A 5,914-nucleotide genomic window follows, 5' to 3' on the forward strand; every position below is an offset into this window, starting at 1 on the left:
CTCTCTCTCCTGCTCCCCACCCTCCCCTTTCTCTCTCTCTCATTCTTTCCTCTTCCCTGTACCTCTGCTTTTCTGTATCCTTGCACCCACTCCCTCTCTCCCTCTGTCTCTATCACAGTCTTGCTCCCCATCCGTCTTTTTTCCTTTCTACCCTTCTGATGTGTCCCTCAACCCCCCTTTTACGTGTCCCAGTCTCTCTCTCTACATCCTTCTGTCATTCTCCTTCTCTTGCTCTTCTTGCTCTTTTTCTCTCTCTTTTCCTCTATCCTGCTACCATCACTGTTTTTTCCTTTTCCACCCCTTTGTCCTGCTCCCTGTCCTCGTTGATCTTTCCTTTCATTCTGCCTCCGGTCTTCCTTTGTTTTCTCCGTCTCTGTCCTTTTCCCTGTACCTTTTCTCTCTGCTCCTCAGTCCTTCTCCCTCGTCTTATTTTTCTCTTTCTGCCATCCCTCTCTTTTTCGCTGTGACCCTCTGTGCTGTTCCCTTTCCTTTCTTTCTCCAATTATCTGTTGTCTTACCTGTCCCTCTCTCTCCCTTCCCCTCTCTGTCCTGCTCCCTGTCCCTATTTATTGCTTCATCTGTCTGTCCCGCTCTCTATCTCTGTTTTTTCTCATGCCCCATCTCTCTGTCATTCTCTCTGTTGCTCTCATTGTCTCTCTCTCCCAGCGTCCTGCTCCCCGTCCCTCTCTCTTTCGCAATATCCAGCTTTCTGGCTCCCTGTCCCTCACCTGTTTTCTATACCCTCTGTCCTTCCTCCTGTCTTTCCTCGTCCCTCTGGCCTGCTCCCATCACTATCTTTTTTTCTTTCTCCCTCTCTGCCTCGTCCCGTCACTCTCCTCCTCTCTCTGTCTCTCATGTTTCTTTCTCCATCTCTGCCCCATTCCCTGTCCATTTTCTCTTATTCTCTCTGTCCTCCATCCTCCCCGTAACTTTTTGTCTGTGTATCTCCATACCACTGCCTGTCCCGTCATTTCTCGCTATATCCCCTTGCCCAGCCTGCTGTCCCATTATTCCCCTCTGTCCTGCTCCCTGGCCTTTTTTCTCATCCTGCAGTCCATCACTGTTTAATCTGTCTCCATCTCTTTGTCCTCATCTCTGTGTGTCTTTTTTTCCCCCCTCAATCCCTCTGGCTTGTTCCCCGTCTCTTTTCTCCCTCCCGCCTTCTTTATTCCTCTCATTCCATTTTGCTCTCGATCCGTCTGTTCTGCTCCCTGCTCATCATTTTCTCTCTCTTTCCCTCTGTCCTGCTCCCTGACCCTGTTTTTTCTTCCATGTCCCTGCAGGGCTCCGCTTCCCTTTTTTATTGATTTCTCCATCTCACTGGCCTTTCCCTGTACCTGTTTCTTTCTTTGCTCCTCAGTCCTTCTCCCTCATTTTATTTTTCTCTTTCTGTTCCTCTGTCCTGCTCCCCATCGCTGTATTTTTGTTCTCCGTATCCGCTGCTAGCAGACTTACTCCCAGGACTTACAGACATTAACGAAAAACACTCACTGTCTCATTTGCACTCATGGCTGTGTTTGCAGTCCTTTGTACTTGGTGAGTGGCTGTCACAGAGTCCTGGGAGCAGGTTACCTAGTGGGTGTAAGGGGCCATGGCTGCAGCTGTCAGCTGGGGCTGGAAGAGCCCCAGGGGGGCCAGTGAGGCTGATGGGGATGGCCCCTCTGTATCACAGGGCTGCAGCCCCAGGGGATGGTGCTGCTGGGGCATGCCTGCCTGAGAGTGCCAACAAGCTGCAAGGATGTTTCCAACCCACCGGTGCAACAGGCTGCAGGTCACTTGGAGTTGGGCCCCATAAGGGTGGCTCCCAGGGATTTTCTGAGAGCTGGTGGAGAGGAAGCAGAAAGAGGGGCAGGAGATGGCTGCCCCCACCCCTCTGGGTACCTGGAGGCCTTCCCACCCCCTGGAAAAGGCACTGGGTGCCTCCCCAACTCAACAAAACTCCTCCAGCCCTGCTCACCCATGCAGCTGCCCCAGCTCCAGCACCTCCCCTGAAGCCTGTCCCGTAGCCACGGACTGCTCCCAAACCCTGTCCTCATGGCAGCAAGCCACCCCCTGAATATGCTTTATTCTCCATCAATGCAGGTGCCATTAGCATCAGTTTGGGGAAAGAGCGGTGTCTCCAGAAGCTCCTGCAGAAGGAGGGGTTCCTGCCTGAGGGGAGCCACAGTCATCCCCGTGGATAACATTTGCTTGCTCTTTCCCTCGCCCAGAGGCAGCACTGAGGCCTCAGTTGTGGGTTCCTCTCTGGGGATGTTGTGGACTGCATCTGGCTCAGGTTTGTGTGGGTTGCCTTTGGCCTCATTCTCCGAGCGGCATGGGCGAAAAGGGACAGCTGGAGCGCTTACTGGCTGTGGACAGGAGCTGCCGTGGCTGAAGCTGGAGAGGCCAGAAAAAGGTAAAGCGGCTGAAGAATAAATAAAGGGGATCCAGCCGGCAGCAGCCTCCAGATGCAGACAGGGGACAGCCTGCCTCTCCGGGTGAGGAAGGATCCCTCTCAGCGTAGTCCTCAGCAGATCCGATCACCAACGTGCACGGCAGGGTCTGTATGTGTAACCAAAAGCATAGTATGGCCATGCAGCATGTGCGTGTTGTGAGGCTACGTATCTGGGAAGCCTCATACTGTAAGAGTTGTAAGACAGCAATCTATTCTTCGAGGTGGATGACAGTCAAGCAACTGGAGCTACAGAGGAGGAAAGGAGGGGGAGAGAAAGGGAGACAGAGAAAGACGCGTCCACACTGTCAAGTTCTCCCAGCACCTCTGACAGCGGGAGCTGCGGTGAGTCCTGGACCCTTGGGGCTGTGTCGCCCTTCTGCATCCCGGTCCCCTCCCTTCTATTTCTCTCACTGCTGGCATTTTTTTCACTTCCCTGTACCTCTCCCTCTCTCATTCTCCCGAGTCCCCCTCTTTCTCTGTGGTTCTATCTCTCCACGTTCTTTTTCTCTCTATATGCTTCTGTCGTGTTCCCTGTCCCTCTTTTTTCATCCTCTGTCTCTGTCCTGCAGCCCATCACTATTTTTGTCTTTCTCCATCTATGTGTCTGTCTTCCTATCCCAATTCTTTTAATTCCTCCCCATCTGCCCTTTAGCCCTTCACAATTCCCACCCCCCATTCTCTCTATCTGGCTCCATGTCCCTATTTCTAAATTCCTCTCTCTCTGCCCTGTATTCTAGATATGCTTTTTCTTCCTTATATTCTCTCGTTCCAGGTCCCTGTCCCAATGTTTTAATGTCTTCCCTCTCTGTCCCATAGCCCATTTTGTCTTATTGTTCTCTTCTGTCTGGCTCCCTGTCCCTATTCTTTAATTCCTCTGTCTCTCCCTTTAGCTCATCGATTAAAAAAAACAAAACCACAAACAGAAACCTCAGTCTCCCTCTGTCCACCTCACTGTCCCCCTTTTTAATTCCTCCCTCTCTGCCCTGTGGGCCATCACTCTTCTTTGTTTTCTCCGTCTCTCTCTGTCTGGTTCCCTGTCCCTTCCTCTTCTCTGGCCTGTAGCCCATCGCTATGTTTTTTTTTTCCCCTCTGCCTCTCGCTCTGCCCTGTAGCCAATCGCTGCTGTGTCGGCTTTACGCAGCAAGGTTTTGTTAGCTGGGGTGGGGGAGGGCAGGGGCTGCAGGGGTGGCTGTAGGTAGCTAGGGTCTGGCGGCCGGAAGATATCGCGCTGTACGGAAAAGTAGGGTCCTCTCCAGATAGCCAATAGCGTTTAGTTTATGGTGTAAACAGACGGAAGTGACGTTGTAACCTGAGCTATATAATGCTGTTCTACTCACTAATAAATGCCATTTGCCGTCCACCACATTGGTGTCTGTGAGCTGATGGCCCGAGCGGCCTGGGGTTGGTCGCCGTGCCGTTCCTGAACCAGGTCGCCACGCCTACGAAGGCAACAAGTGGTGCCGAAACCCGGGAAACTCGCCTGGAATCGGGTGAACGGCGGCCGGAGCGGCAGGACCAGCCCGGCGGGGAGGACGCTCCTGGACCAACAAGGAGGATGGAAGCCCTTGTGAAGGTCGTATCAGAATTACATAAGCAGTGGGGTATTGATTGTAAACTCAAAGATTTTATTCTCGCAGTTGCGAGGCTTTTGCAAATTGGGGTCATTGACCAGCCGGTGGATATTCTCCACCCCGAAGTGTGGGATGAGTGCACAAAGCGTTAGCCGAGGAGACGATGTCCTCGGGTTGTGGGAAAAACCTGGGGTCGTGGGGAAAGTCGTACAGGCTCTGCAGAGGGCCATGCAGGAGCGGGAGACCTGGAGGGCGGCGGGAGCTGTTTGTTGGCCACCCCGAGGCAGGGAGTCGTGGCAGCCACGCGGACTTTGCACCCCCCAGACGATGACGATTTTGCTGGGCCTGGAGACCAGCAGGAGGGTGGCGCGTCCCCTCGATTCCCGAGCCCCGACCCGCACCCCGACCCGCTTACGGAGGGACAGAAACGAGCCAAATCCTTCTGGGGTGGGTTGGCCGAGGAGGCCAGGGGCGCCGCGGAGAGGCCGGAATCCGAGGAAGTCTGGGCTAGACCACCGCCATATGCGCCCCAACATGGCGCCGAGCACAAAGGGGAAGGGCGGGACGAAGATGCCTTTGGCGGGAACAGGAAGGAAGCGCTAGTAAGCGCACGCCGCCGGGAAGGAGAGGGGAACGTGAGCGAAGGGCGGAAAGCCAATCAGAAGAAATGCCCTTATAGGTAAACACCTCGCCGAGCAGAGGGCAGGGCGAACCAAGAGGGCGAGACGAACCAAGAGGGAGGGGCGAGCCAAGGGAGGGAACGGCCCGCCCGCAAGGGAAGCAGGCCCGGAGCCAACAAAAAGGTACTGGAAACCGGAAGTAACCAGTCAGTCGAGTTCCGACTCCGGATCAGACACTAGCTGGGACGAGTGGCTTGCAACCGATTCAAACTTAGAGGAAGGAGAGACGGAAATAAACAAAGTTAAGAACCGAAATATCCCTGTTCAAATTAAAGAGAAATCGCGAGGAGAAATCCCTTTCACGGATTGGAGGAAAATAAAGATTGCGTGCGCCGGTTGGGCCCCATCGGCCGCGCTAGCGTTCCCGGTCCGGGTGATGGATGGGGGACAGAGGGTCCACTCGCCAAAAACCCTAAGGATATACAAGCGATTGTTAAGGCGATCGCGGATAAAGGGCTTAATTCTGCCATGGTCTCCACCCTCATAGATGGTGTCTTCGGGGGAGACGATATGCTCCCGTTTGATATAAAACAAACTTGTAGATTGATCTTTGACGGGCAGGAATGATCGTTTTTAAACAAGAATGGGAGGACAACTGTGCAAGGCAACTGGCCCAAGTAACTGGAGCAGATCATCCACTGCATGGCTCCAGCCTGCAGCGGTTAATGGGCACAGACCCATAATGATTACCCCCCAGGCCCAAGCCCAGGGCCTACGGGCCCATGAAGTTATGGCAACTACTCGTGCGGCCAGAGAAGCTATTCACACAGCCTCTAGAGTTATTGCCAAGCCATCGTCATGGTCCACAATAAAACAAAGTGGTGAGAGCTTACACAATTTGTAGATCGTCTCCAAGCAGCGGTCGACTCCTCGGCCCTGCCTGCGGAGGCAAAAGGCCCGGTCGTAGCAGAATGTTTACGTCAGCAGTGTAATTCGACAACCAAAGAAATTCTGCGATCGCTACCAGCGGTCAAGTATCGCGGACATGATTAAGCATGTCGCGAAGGAAGAGCACCTAGCCCCAATTCAAGCGGCTGTTTGTACCGCAATAGCTAACGTGATGGCATGTTTCAAATGTGGCCAGGTGGGCCACATTGTGGCAAACTGCCCTCGATCGGGGACCTACCAACAGCGCTTCCCCCGCGCCAGGACCGACCCAGAGGACCGTGTTGGGCCTGTGGTAAGAAAGGACATTTGCTAAGGACTGTAGATCTAAAACTCAGGGAAAC

The sequence above is a fragment of the Gymnogyps californianus genome, unplaced genomic scaffold, assembly GCF_018139145.2.
Source record: "Gymnogyps californianus isolate 813 unplaced genomic scaffold, ASM1813914v2 HiC_scaffold_334, whole genome shotgun sequence".
Classification (NCBI taxonomy): Eukaryota; Metazoa; Chordata; class Aves; order Accipitriformes; family Cathartidae; genus Gymnogyps; species Gymnogyps californianus.